This window comes from Pelodiscus sinensis, chromosome 9, assembly GCF_049634645.1.
Source record: "Pelodiscus sinensis isolate JC-2024 chromosome 9, ASM4963464v1, whole genome shotgun sequence".
In the NCBI taxonomy this organism is placed as follows: domain Eukaryota; kingdom Metazoa; phylum Chordata; order Testudines; family Trionychidae; genus Pelodiscus; species Pelodiscus sinensis.
The window spans coordinates 6007273-6021012 of record NC_134719.1 but is presented as its reverse complement, the minus strand read 5'-3'; the positions used below and the strand labels follow the sequence as shown (position 1 = coordinate 6021012).

At 46.4% G+C, this 13740-nt stretch overlaps 1 long non-coding RNA gene across 1 annotated transcript; it reads right to left on the bottom strand.

Moving 5' to 3' along the window:
• Nucleotides 1-7841: 7841 nt before the first annotated feature.
• Nucleotides 7842-11621, bottom strand: LOC142830646 (uncharacterized). Its single transcript, XR_012906082.1, has 4 exons — nucleotides 11557-11621; nucleotides 11079-11399; nucleotides 9526-9591; nucleotides 7842-8087 (listed from the first exon to the last, which is right to left on the bottom strand). It is a non-coding gene; the product is annotated as an uncharacterized LOC142830646 (long non-coding RNA).
• Between the last annotated feature and the right edge of the window lie 2119 nt (nucleotides 11622-13740).

The following is a 13740-nucleotide window of genomic DNA, read 5'->3' as shown; positions in this document are numbered from 1 at the left end:
TCAATTGCAGGATCAAGGTTTGCATTCTTAATCCTGTTAACGCTTTGCAAAATCTGTCCAACTGGAGGGCACTGGGTAGCACAGCAGCTGAACACTCACTCGGGTATTCCTTTAACAGAGGCGGGAGGAGAATAACAATTCATGCAGAGCTTAGCTCAGATCCTTGGATGATCATCTTGGAGCCCCTGTGGTGCTAAAATGGCAGTGAAATAACAATCCTGGGTTAGATTTCGAGCACAGATGCATTGGCATCATTTGGAATCTGGAGTAACTCCACTGCTATATATATTGGACAAACTGGACAGTCTCTGCGGGAAAGAATCAATGGACACAAATCAGATATACGTATAGGAAACATACAGAAACCTAATGGGGAATACTTCAGTCTTCCAAATCACTCTTTAAAAGATCTTCAAGTGGCAGTCTTGTCGCAAACCAGTTCTACAAGCCAGATCCACAGGGAGGCCTTGGAATTAGAGTTCATCCGCAAATTCAATTCACATGCTAATGGACTCAATCGTGATGAAAGTCGGTTGGGACACTACCAACTTAACAGCCATTGAAGGTGCAAATACCTCTTTGTGTGGACTCCCATGTCAGGAAGGATACTATCCATTGACTTTGATTCTTATCTGCTTCATTTTAACTACCCAGTCTTCATATACTTACTGATTCCCTCTGCTCTCTGTCTCCCACCCCGCTTCCTTTTTCTTCCCTTTCCTTCCCCTCTCCTATTTATTTTGGGTGTACACATCCTAAACTCATAACTCCAGTCAGCTGAAGAAGTGGGCTGTGCCCATGAAAGCTCATGATACCATCTACACGTTTTGTTAGTCTATAAAGTGCTACCAGACCATTTGTTGTTTTTTTCTGTAACAGACTAACTCAGCCACCCCCTGAAGAATCCACTGAAGTCATTAGAGTTACTCTAGATTTAGACTAATATCACTGACATTCATATATGGGGTCAGTTAATGATGATAATTTCATCAGCCTAAACTCATGCAGTTGTGTATATATAAATGTATATGCGTATCTATGTAGGTATATATCCTGTATGTGCAGAGCTCGCCAAGCGGCGGTGAGCCCCACTCGCCAGCCGTGCGGTTCTGTGAGCTGCGCGTGCGCAGATCATGCTGCGCATGTGCAGATCGCGCGGCGCCGGCTGTGCCGGCTTGTAATCTATTCGCCACGGGCAAGTAGATTACATGATTTGTCGAGCCCTGTGTATGTGTATACACACACATATACAATCAGCAGGGGTGGCCTGTGGATGTAGGCAACCTTGGCAGTTGCCTAGGGCACCGCATTTAACACGGTGCCCAATGATGACGTTGCGCCATTGAGGGCTATGGAGGCAGGGGCACCGATCGCGCATTCCGCCTCGGGCGCCAGTTGCCGGCAGCGCTCCTCGAGACGCTCCTGACAATCAGACATGCAATATATTCAGTAACATGGCAGCCCACTACAACTGAAAGAGTTTTTGCAAATCCAATGTATGTTTGGATCTAGGCCTCGCCTTCAAATTTCATCTCTGTGTAAGGAGAGAGATGGAAGAATTGAAACCTACCAAAAGTAATTCTTCCCCTTAGTCTAGGGGGGCTAGCAAAAGTGACTTCTCTGAGTGAGAATGAATTCTCTCTGAGCTAGGCACTCCCATCAGAGTAAGATAAGATGTGAAATTAACAAGCACCTCGGGTTGGTTCTCTCTCCGAAATACATTTGCAAAACTGACGGAGAGAAATGACAAACTCCCTCACCTCGCACCGCCATTTCCTTTCAAATGAGATTATTGGCACTTTTCCAGGTATTAAGACTCTGTGAGCCCAACATAAAATAGCAAAGCAAGAAGGTAAATGGGAGGAGTTAATTTGTTACAGATAATGCTACCGCCTCCAGCTCGCCATGCTTTGGTTAAACCCACCGAACACGACTCTATATTGCAATTCAGTCTGGAAAATAGGTACCCCAAGATATGATGTGGGACAAACAGAATTAAGAAGCTGAATGGCTTTTGGGATGATGATGATAGATACAGGCAGCTGTATTGCATTTATTTTATCAGCTGTTTTTACCTGGAAACATTCTGCTCAGATCCAGTTCTTGTGGGCTAGCCTAAAACATGGACACATTCTTATAAAAGGAAGCAGCGGCAGTATATTCAACTACCAAAGGGGTCAACAGAGAAAGCCCAGCTGAAATCTGAACCCCTAGCAACATTTCGACTGTCTTCAATGGAACTTCAACGAGAACAACGAGAAGTCCTGTGGCACCTTATAGACTAACAGATTTATTGGAGCACAAGCTTTCGTGGGCAAAGATCCACTTTGTCAGATGCATGTCAATGGAACTAGTTTTGAGCCCGAAAGAGCTTTCAGGACAGGGAGGACTCAGGGATTTGGGAACAAGGTTGTAGGCTTCACCATAAGGTCCTTTAGAGTCAGCCTAAGTCTGTGGAGACTGGAAATCCAGCTTTAGCAGCTGCCAGGATCCACTCCGGTTCCTAGTGGATAGGCTTCTCCATCACAGAACTACTATCAGAAAGGCCAGGCATGTTTCTTCGCAGGAGGGGCTCGGGCTTGAAGAAGCGATGGAGATCAATTATTCTTTTGCCTCCAGAGGTAGTCATCCCTTCGTATGGGCTGAAGAAGTCCTGTGGCACCTTAGAAACCAACAGATTTATTAGAGCATAAGCTTTCATGGGTAAACCCCACTTCATCAGAAAGTGGATTTTACCAACAAAAGCGTGGGCCCTAAGCAATCTCTTAGACACTAAAGCACCACGAGACTCCTCCTTTTTGTTTGTGCAGATACAGACTCACACAGCTACCCCTCTGAGACTTTTCTGTTGAAGTGGAGTTAAAAAGAGAGTCCAAATCCTGCTCCCAATTCCACCAATGTAAATCTAGCTTGGATATCACACGAGGCTCACTTCAGGTTTTTGCAGAAATATCACTTGCCACTGGCATTCATGAAGTCCGTGAGGAAACGGTGTCAGTTGGCATTGATGCAAGTGTGTGGCTGTGTGCCCGTGTGCGTGTGTGTGTGAGAGAGAGAGAGAGAACCTATGTGTGTGTGTGTGTTTGTGTGTGTGTGTGTGTATGTGAGAGAGAGAGAGAGAGAGAACCTGTGTGTGTGTGTGAGAGAGAGAGAGAGAGAGAGAACCTGTGTGTGTGTGTGAGTGTGTGTGTTTGTGTGTGTATGTGAGAGAGAGAGAGAGAGAGAACCTGTGTGTGTGTGTGAGAGAGAGAGAGAGAGAACCTGTGTGTGTGTGTGTGTGAGTGTGTGTGTGAGAGAGAGAATCATAGAATCATAGAACTGGAAGAGACCTCAGAAGGTCATCAAGTCCAGCCCCCTGCTCTAGGCAGGACCAATTCGTGTGTGTGTGTGTGTGTGTGTGTGTGTGTGTGTGTGTGTGTGTGCGTGAGAGAGAGAACCTGTGTGTGTGTGTGTGTGTGTGTGTGCGTGAGAGAGAGAACCTGTGTGTGTGTGAGAGAGAACCTGTGTGTGTGTGTGTGTGAGAGAGAGAACCTGTGTGTGTGTGTGTGAGAGAGAGAACCTGTGTGTGTGTGTGTGTGAGAGAGAGAACCTGTGTGTGTGAGAGAGAGAGAACCTGTGTGTGTGTGTGTGTGTGAGAGAGAGAGAGAGAACCTGTGTGTGTGTGTGAGAGAGAGAGAGAGAGAGAGAGAGAGAGAGAGAACCTGTGTGTGTGTGTGAGAGAGAGAGAGAACCTGTGTGTGTGTGTGTGTGTGTGTGTGTGTGTGTGTGTGAGAGAGAGAGAGAACCTGTGTGTGTGTGTGTGAGAGAGAGAAAGAGAGAGAACCTGTGTGTGTCTGTGTGTGAGAGATAGAGAACCTGTGTGTGTGTGTGTGTGTGTGAGAGAGACAGAGAGAGAGAGAACCTGTGTGTGTCTGTGTGTGTGTCTGTGTGTGAGAGAGAGAGAACCTGTGTGTGTGTGTGCACAAGCTTGTACAGCTCAAACCAAAGGTCTGCTTTTCCAGTTATTGAGTACGACGACGGCTGCTCCTCCAAGCCTATCCAGCGTGACCAGCATGCAAATGAAGTACGTTATCCGTAATGCTGTTAATAAATCATGACTGCTCAGCACTTGGGGAGCACCTTGCCGCTGATGCAAAGCTACCCAGGTGCTTCGGATGCCCATTTCCCATTCACGGGGGGAGGGATTCAGCATTTAGCTCCCATCCGCAGCTCTGAAAGCCTCAGCCCGTGCGTTGGACGCTCTGCGCAATCCCTGATTAAAGCTCTTGCCACAAGCTTTGCTACAGCTAGATAGGTACGTGAATGTTGCCCTTCATTCTCAGGCAGGCAGAGGGAGGCACAGAGAGGTCAAGTGGTGGATATGGACCCGGCTAGCGGCGGATCAGACACTGGGCCTATGGGCCTGTACCCGGAGGCCCCCGCAAGGCTAGAGAAATGGGCACTCCAGCACCCAACCCCGCTCTGCTCGTTCTGGGGGAGGAAGGGGTCTTTGACACTCCCGTGTTGCATTGCTGACCCATGTGTTTTGACTTGTCTTGTGGGGAGCAGGCAGAGCAAAGGCCGGGTTAATCTTTGGTAGGCCCGGAGCCAAACAGATTTGTGGGCCCACATGGGGTAGGTGGAACATGGCTGGAAGAGGTTGGTCCCCGGAATGAAAGGCTGGCCAGTGTCAATGGGGCATGGCAGAGCAGCATCTCAGGGCAAGGGCACTGTGTACACACCAGCAGTCGCCAGAAGCACACTGACCTGCCCGGCCCTGTGCTGCCAGCACGGCCGCTTCACGTTGTGAGTGGGGCAGTGCCGTGCCACATGATATCCAACCCGTCCCCCCCAGCTCCTTCAGGGCAGCGTCCCTTGTCCCGCAGATCCTCCGCCCCAAATGCACAGCATCCTGCGCACCATCGCTTCTGCCCGGTACCCCTCACAGAACCCCCACTCCCTACCACCCCAACACACACAGATCTCCCCCATCCTCCCTCAGTCCCACAACTACACAGCACCCCACTTAGAGCCCCCCCCCGCCCACACTGCCTAGCATTCCAGACACACAAATCTCCCTCACAGACCTGCACCCACCCCACAATCCTCCAAAAGACCCACTCCCCACACTCTGCCCCCCAGCCACACACACCGGCCCTGCTTGGAAGTGACTGTCTCTGCCAGATGGAGCTAGTAGCCAGTCCAGTGTTGGGGTGAAGAATCCCTCTGGTCTCTCCAGAGTGGTGTAATCAGCTAGACCAGGGTACGCCAAGACCCACCTACCTGGAGGTAGAGTGACTATAGGCCCTGTTTTGGCCAGGACGGTCCCTTTGTTTAGCTCTGTCCTGGCTGTCCAGACTTTTTTTTTTTTTGGTGACAAAAATGGGCATGTGTCTTGTTTCCTCTTGCCAGCTGATCAATTGGCAAGAGCAAATGAACAAATGGCCCATTCACCAAAAAGAGGCAGGTGTACCACCCTCGCATGGCATGGTGGAATGTGCGTGTGGAGGGTGATGACCTGAGGTGAGGTACCAGGCCCTGGGGTCCAGGGTGACGGCTCTAACCCACTTGACACCTGGAATGTGATATTCAAAATCATAATGAAAGGTACACAGCATGGCATGGGAAAACAGGTACAGCCAGGTGGAGGACCGAAGAGTGCTCTCTGACTTGTAATCCGGGGTGCTATAAATGGGAGTAGTCTTGGATGCATGTTTTTGAAGCAAACCTTCTACGTAAGGTGAACACCGCAAGATTGCTTCCTGATATTGCTGCTCCCTTTTCATGTTCTGATTAGCCTTTGGCTAATAACCTGACTGTGCCTGGCTAGGCGGTGGCGTGAATAATTTTAATCCTGAATTGAGAGTGTAGTCAAGTAATTGGCTAGACCTAGTCAATGTCGCACAATGTGCGGCTGCCCATCTGCCATGGAATACCAGCAGATGTGAATGCATAGTTCCGGGGTGCTCATGGCTACATGGGCTGACACAGAATTTTGACTCTGGGTTGTGGTTCTGATCGTCAAGGATCCAATCCTTGCTGAATAATATCCAGATACAGCAAAGCATTTAATTATGTGAGGAGTCCATTGAAGTCCCATGCTTAAATGAAATGAACAAGGATGGGCCAGTGGGGTAGGGTATGGAGTCCTGAAAAGCCTGCTTTCCATTCTTTTCTCTGCCATAGACTCCCTGTGTAGCCCCTGGTCAAGTCACTGAGCGTATGTCTACACAGCGGCGCTATTTCAGGATAACGTCCTTTATCCCAAAATAGCATTCTGTGCATCTTAACAGCACACCCGTTATTTCAAAATATAATCAGAATAACAGGCTTCTTATTCCAGCTTCCTGCAAACCTTGTTGCACGAAGATTAAGGAAGACACCAGAATAGAGATTTATTTCAAAATTAGCGCTGTGTAGACAAGCACCACATTTAGAAATAAGCTATTTTGAAATAAGCTACGCAATTTGCATAGCTTAAAATGCGTAGCTTATTTCGAGGTACGCACTATTGTGTAGACGTACCCTTGGAGCCTGAATTTTAAGTGTGTTTAAGTGACTGGAGATGCAGATAGATGCTGAGTAGGATTTTCAAACACACTTAATTCTCGTCGGCAGTGAAAAGCTTTAGATCCTTTTGAAAAGCTTTAGGAATCTAACTTTCAGAACCTGTCCGTCCTCTCTAAAATGGGATAGCGTGCCCACTTCACAGGGTCTTGTGAAGAGTGGAAGGTGCTCAGGGCAGTGATGGAGGCTAAGTAGATACCAGAGAAAGACAGCTAGCACCATGCAGGACTGTGCCCCAACCCTTAAATGGCACACCCGGTGTTCTTTTGGAGAATGGTTCTTCTAGGGCCGTGGCTGTTAACCTGGGGTGCATGCACCCGCTGGGGGTGCGAGATGTCCTTTCTGGGGGTGTGAGACATGCCAGATTTTTATGAAAGCAGCGAGGAGTCCTGTGGCACCTTATAGACTAACTGAAGTGTAGGAGCATAAGCTTTCGTGGGCAAAGACCCACTTCATCAGATGCATGTAGTGGAAATTTCCAGAGGCAGGTATAAATTTCAGTTACGAAAGCTTATGCTCCTACACTTCAGTTACGAAAGCTTATGCTCCTACACTTCAGTTAGTCTATAAGGTGCCACAGGACTCCTCGCCGCTTTTGCAGATTCAGACTAACATGGCTACCCCTCTGATACTTGACAGATTTTTATAATACATCTTAGGTTTAAAGAACTGATCTACTGCAATGATTTTTAATAAGGGGTGCGAGAACATGTTTTGAGAACCAAAGGGGTACAGGCTGCAATAAGGTTAAGAAGCACTCTTCTAGGGTAATCAGACAGCAAGCATGAAAAATCAGGACAGGACGCTGGGGAGTAATAAACACCTATCTAAGACAATGCCCCAAGTAGTGGAACTGTCCCTATCAAATAGGGACATTTGGTCACCCTAGGTTCCTTCTCCTCTGCTGGTGGATGTCAAGGGAATGATCCATGACAGGACTCATCAAAGCTGGGAATCAGAGAAAGCGTCCCATGTCCATTCTAAATGTGAACACCCCCCCCCCCGGCAGTTTGTGTTTTCCATAAGATGGTAATACACAACTATCAATGACTCCCTCTTGCCCAGACAGGAGGAATTAAAGAGAGACTCTTCACTTTGTCAGTTTCTTTCTCGGCCGTGAAGCCCTCTCCTACCACAGCGCTACACGGGGTACAACAACCCAGATTAGAACAGAAAGCTCTTCCCAGCGCGCATGTTTTCAAGCAGCAAAGAGGCCGCTTCAGACTGATGTTCATATTATTTCTTGATAGTAGCTAATTAAAAGAAATTAATAGAAGCCTAGCCAGATCCAAAAGTTTATTAGATGAGGCGCATTGTCGTTTAATTACACTGGTATGTTGTGTATGCTATAAAGCCCACTGAAATATGAATACTTGATGATCTCTGAAATTTGACTGGGAGATCTTCAGCCGGAGGGAGAATCTTCACAATTTCTCATCTACATACGCTGACACTCTCTGTGCAGTGGGGTCCCCAGGAGGGTCCTTAATTGCTCTGTAAACTTCAGACTGGCGTGTTTTTCAATAATAAGAGTCAAGATGCTGTATTAAAGTTGAAAAGAAACCATAGTTGACATGTTCATTAAATACCCCGGCCCACAAAGGACACCAGGGTGGAGTAAATTATGCATGGAGCGGCAGTTAGTCAGTGCAGAACAAGGCGGCTTAAATGTCAAGGTGCGACTGTAGCCGGGTGTGTTCTGGGGAAAGCTCTTGGCAAACATCTCCCAAATTCAAAGTCAGACCTTGGGTCTGTCATGTCTAGGCCCCTCTCTGTTTGCTTTCTGGCACCCAGCTGGGTGAGTGGTTTCTATTTATTCAAATGTGAGGGGCTCAGCTGCTATTTGTGGAAGGAGGCTCAGCACAAGGACATGTCTTTGTGTGAGACGTTCGTCTACAGGTCACAAAATCAACACCGAAAGGCAGGAGAGCTGAGGTTTTCCTTTACACCTGGAATCCTGCAACCTCATCCTATCTGGGTCAAATGCTGCCTTTGGACAGGCTAATCTGTGTGCCTTTAACCTTGCCTGCTTTCTTTTCTGAGAAAAGCAAGAGGTTACTCCAGCTCATGCTCCCACCACCAGTGTTAACCAGATGCTCTTCTGCCTCGGGCAGCATGAACACAGTTTCTGGCCCCTTTCTGATCCCAGGGATCTTTGTGGTCATTTTTATTGGTATTGCACTGCAGGGCCTGCCTGGAGCATAGACTCTGCACCCCCCCCCCCCCCAGAAAGATGGCTCCTGCCCCAAAGAGCTGACAAACTCTGTATGAGATGAGAGAGAAATAGGTGCAACCAACCCTTGGGGAAAGAGAAGAGTGGGACTGTTATAAGGGTAAGAGCAGTGGGCACAGCACCCTAGCTGCCTCGCTGTTGTGGAACAGTTTATCAACATGATGGCAGAGCTTAGGGCTGTGTCTACATTGGCACCCCTTTCCGGAAAAGGGATGCTAATGTAGACTTTGGAATAGGCAAATCCACAGGGGATTTAAATATCCCCTGCGGCATTTGCATTAACATGGCTGCCGCTTTTTTCCAGCTTGGGGAAAAGCCGGAGAAAAGCGCCAGTCTAGACGTTATTCTCCGGAAAATAAAGCCTTTTCCGGAGGATCTCTTATTCCTACTTATTCCTAGTCCAACGTGCTACATTAGCATCCCTTTACCGGAAGGGATGCCAGTGTAGACGTAGCCTAGATGTAAGGACCCACTTGAAGGAGGACAACGTAGTGGCCATAAGGATGTTTATGGGAACCTCTGGTGATCATGTATGAGACAGAAAGGACCCAGCTGGTGTTTGGGGCCCTCTTATTCAGGAAACCTCTCTTGAGGTGCAACTAAACTGGTCTTGGGCACAGTGGAGAGAGACTGAATCTGGGAACTGACAATGCCATTTGTATTACCATCGCGCTGCGGACTCGAACAATGAAATTTAACGCTTTGAGCATGGGGGGGACATAAAGGCAGCTCTTCAAAAACCTTACCTCTTCTGGGGCAATTGTGCTTCTGTAATACTTGTTTATTAGCAGAATGCATCTGATCTCAGAGGCCTGCATGACAAGTTCATTACATATCAATTTAATTAGTCGATTTACATTTAATTTACATTTCAATTAATGTCTTTAGCAACAAAACGTTGCCTTAATAGGGTAATTGCCTCTTAGGCAATATGTAAAAGAATAAATAGTCACATTCTGAGGAAGAATTCCTATTTTCAATTTTTTATTACCATAAATAACCTAAATAATTATTGCTCTTAAGGGGCCACGTCCCAGTTCCCTTCTGGGCCTAATTATAAAGACTTAGTACCTCATTAAGCAAAATGGTTTTGGAGTCACAGAAAAGCATTACTCTAATCGTGACTCATTAGTTTCAACAAAAGAGGGGAAAACTGCAAAAGTCGGCACATTTAGCCAAATTATTCTTGTGGCTCATAAGCAGGAGCCCATTTGCGAAGTGGCTGTTACAGCTGTGTAGGCGTTGCCCTCATCAAACCTCGTTTTCGGAAGGTTTTGTGTAACTTTGATTGCTCAAAAGAAAAAAAAAATTGGACCTGCCTGTAGACAAAATAAGACCATTTCACACATTTCCCCCTCTTTCTTGCCTAATACTCTCCCTATTCTCCCAAACAAAACAAGCCAGTTTGTTTGGGGTTTAAATTAAGTTCAAGCAGGTAACTCGTACCAGGTCAAATTCTGCTCACAAACTGATATTGGCCAGTGTGCAACGAGAGGTCACCAAAGTATTATGAACCACTTACATTCCAGTTACAGCCTGCTCATGCCTCGTGACCCCAATGCCAGAACAGAATGAATGCCTGTTAAGTTAGTAGAATTGGTCCTTGTTTATTCTGCTGCAACTGAGGGCTGAACTGAGCTCTTAAAGGTTTATTGATTGAAAATGATTTCATGGACCAGGGGAGGGCTGGAAAAGAGAAGGTTGATTACAAATGTATTTGGGCAGTGATTAATCTTCAATGCGTTCTAGTGAGTATTAGTATTTTTAAACCAAAATGTTCAGTTTGAGAGATCGCAAACAGTGGGAAGTAACTATTTTTCATATTGATTTTTTTTCTAGTGCGCCAACATTTAATCAGCAATCCACATTAAAAAAAACAAACCAAAACAAGCTCTGTGTTAAGGCAGGTTTTCTTTGATGTTGCAATTAGCAGAAATTAAAAATAGATTTTAGTGGTAATTATATTTTGCACGTAAGTTCATGCTTGTGCTTTGCAAAGGTGGATAAGCTTTATGCGATGTTCAAAGGTGGGGAAATATTAATATCCCCAGAGTACATTACAAACTGGAGGAATTGTGACTTTCTATATGTCATATAGACAGAGCTGGTAATGTTAATCTGAATGCACAGACCACAAGGTGTCTCCCTGTAGTCTGCTTCCCTCTGATATTTTATTGTCACCTCTACACTTGTGCTGATCTGGAATTCTCCTCTTCAGGCTCCTAGGAGACTTTTTTAAAGCTCATTTTAAAGCGTCCCTTCTTCCTTTAGCCTGTGATTAACACAAATCCTTACTCACCTTCCCACCACACTCCTCTCTTTGCTGCAGCTTGCCAGAAACGTTAACTGACAATTGCATTTCTTTTTGGATTTCAGTTCTTCTCTTTCTCATTTTGTTCCATTTTCCTCTCTCTTTCCATGCAAGCAGTTCCATGATCTCACCTCCACTCCTGCCTGATGCCGTGAATGATTTTACGGTGCTTGGTAGCAAAAGCACCAATAACCGCATATGCCACAGCACTAGCCCTTTAAAATCATTCTCTTCCATGAGGGAATGTCCTGCTTTGCGGCGTGAATTCCATTGAAAATACGGCATTCTTGTAAAAAGGGCTCTTTGTTCCTGTTGGAGAGAGGCAATTTTGAGAGTCAACCAACAATTTCAGAACTCTACATTAGCTAATGAGTTGCTCAGATGGGACGTGATGCGTAGCACTACAAACTCCCGAAATAGATACAGTGTAAAATGCTGGCATTTTAAAAAGTAAGTCACAAGGTACCATGTGAATTAGATGAACATCGAGGCACATAGATGTTAAGTGACTTCCCCAAGATCAGTCACAAGAACTCAGGAACAGAACAAAAATTCTCTTGAATATGAGCACACATGCTCCCCGCTCCTCCCCCTCTCCCCCGCATTAGCCTTTGCACAATACTGTCTTTTATTTCTGCATTTTATTAATGTACTTCATAGATTCATAGTGTTTAAGGCCAGAAGGGACCATTAGACCATCCAGTCTGATTTCCTATATATCACAGGTCATTAAATTTCCCCCAGATACTCCTGTATTCAGCTCAATAACTTGTCTGATTAAAGTACAACTTGTGTTGGACTAAAATGTATCTTCCAAAAAGGCATCCACTGCTTTGAAGACATCAGGACAACACGATCCAATGGTTAGAAGTTGAACCTAGACAAACTCAGACTGGTGAGAGTAATTAACCATCGGAACAATTTACCAAAGGTTGTGGTGGGTTCTCCGTCATTCACCGTTAAATCAAGACTGCTTGATTTTCTAAAAAGTAGGAATTATTGCAGGGCAGCTTTATGGCTTGAGTCATGCAGGAGGATCAGATTAGATGATCACAAAGGTCCCTTCTGATCTCAGAATCTATGGAACGGAAAACCCGCTGCTTCTGTTGGGAGTTTGTTCCATTATTTAAACCCTTCCCTGTTAGAAAGGTCTGCCTTTTTCTCATCGGAATTGAGCTGGCTTCAGCGTCCCACTCTTGGTTCTAATTCATGCCTTTCTCCACTAGATTAAAAAAAACTTTTAGTAACTCCTCAATTCTTCCTAGTGTAAGGCCGTAGGCATGTGGGAGTGAACGTGGGACCTTAGGGGCTAAAGCCACGAGCCTCTACTGCACAAGCTAAAAGCCAGCTACTCTGCCCCCGGCAGGGAGATCTCCACTTCCGGCTGATTACATTCCCTCCCCTCAGCCGGCGGTGGCTCATGTCCCCAGTCTCAGGAGTTCTCTGCCCCCCACAGCACTGCTCCCAGCCACACGGAATCCCTCTGCCAGTCACCAGGGCCTCCTGCCTCTCCTGGTGGCAGCTCCACACCCAGCTAGTGGAGTTTTGCTCCCTGTCCCTGGCCACAGAGGTTCCCTACCTGCCATCAGCAGATCTCTGCTCCTGGCCCACAAAGCTCCACTCCTGGCGGGCAGAACTCCCCAGCTGGTCCTGTTCCCTGTCCCCAGGCTACTGCCCCTGCAGGCTGCCTGCTGCTAGATTGGGTGAGCTCCTACTCACTGGCAACAGGGCCGGTCCTCACCAATTGGCAGCCCCGGTGGATCGCCCGGCTCTTCCGTAGGGTTGCCAGATGGTTTCAAGAAAAGAAAAGTACCGGACAAAAATTTGTCAAGCCAAAAAAAAAAAAGCAAAAGCTGGGGAAAATTTGTCGAGCAAAAAGGGGCTGGGGAGTAATTAGGGAAACCTGGGGGGATGATTTGGGAGGTTGGGCCTAAGACCGGCTCTGTTGGTGGCCTCTTGAAAATGGAGGCCCCAGGCGACCACCCGGCTCGCCCACCCCTAAGATCGGCTCTGATTGGCTACCTGTGGTCTGGCAACATCCGGTAGCATCATGGATGTTGCCAGATCAGAAAGTCCCGGACCACAGAGATTCAACCTGTATTTTGTCAACAAGTCACCTTTCATCGTTTCCCTGACTGGCCACTTAGCTATTGATGCTCTGGGCAGAAACATGACTGCTCACTGTGCATAAGTCCTAAAAGTACTCTACTATCCAGCACTTTATGTGCTAACAGAACAACAACCATTTATACCATCCCCAACCATTTACATCCAGTCACTGCAGAATCAGGATAATTGGCATTGGGATGGGACAATAATGAAATTCTACTTTCAAGTTCTTCAACCGCAATCGTCTGGAGTCACTTCGCCAGTCTGACAATGGCCTTTTCTTTGCTTTTTCAAATATAATGCGGTACATACATGAGAAATAAAGCCCCCTAATTTATTCTACAAAAGTGTTCATCAAGTGAGAGACAGGACTCTTGGAAAAGATTAAGAGCTTACATTTTTCATTTGACTTATTTCCCATAAAATTTCATAGTGGATAAAATGATGGGAGGCAAAGAGGAGAAATGATATTTCTGTTTTATCCCTGTCTAAGGACCATAAATCTTCCTGAAGTATCATTAATTATAGCAGCTTCATTCAC